At 24.9% G+C, this 370-nt stretch overlaps 1 protein-coding gene across 1 annotated transcript in view; it reads right to left on the bottom strand.

The window, feature by feature from the left end:
• Positions 1-370, bottom strand: part of LOC107625046 (transcription factor MYB14) — a 3,821-nt gene that overhangs the window by 1,578 nt on the left and 1,873 nt on the right. The window lies entirely within an intron of this gene.

The following is a 370-nucleotide window of genomic DNA, read 5'->3' as shown; positions in this document are numbered from 1 at the left end:
GATAATAAATATATATATTGAAAACAATTTTTGTTTTTTGTTTTTGGTGATGATATTGAAAACAAAATTGAAAGCAACGTTTGATAATCACTCAAGTAGATTGACGATAACGTGTATGCAGAAATCAATGTGTCAGACTTTGATTATACCACTTGTAATAATTTAAATAAGCACGTGAAAAACTTGAACCAAATTAAAGAATCTTCACTATCAAACACATCGATGATGGCAAGGATTTTGTTTAGCTAGATACTTTCTTTGTAAATTACTATTTTTTATTTATGACTATAAAAAATTTAAATGCAAATCACTCTAAGATTTGCTAACATGTACTTTTTTAACGATATATTATTATATTTAAAGTGCATTA

This window comes from Arachis ipaensis, chromosome B02 (assembly GCF_000816755.2).
Source record: "Arachis ipaensis cultivar K30076 chromosome B02, Araip1.1, whole genome shotgun sequence".
Taxonomy (NCBI): Eukaryota; Viridiplantae; Streptophyta; class Magnoliopsida; order Fabales; family Fabaceae; genus Arachis; species Arachis ipaensis.
This window is presented reverse-complemented; position numbering and strand designations above follow the sequence as displayed.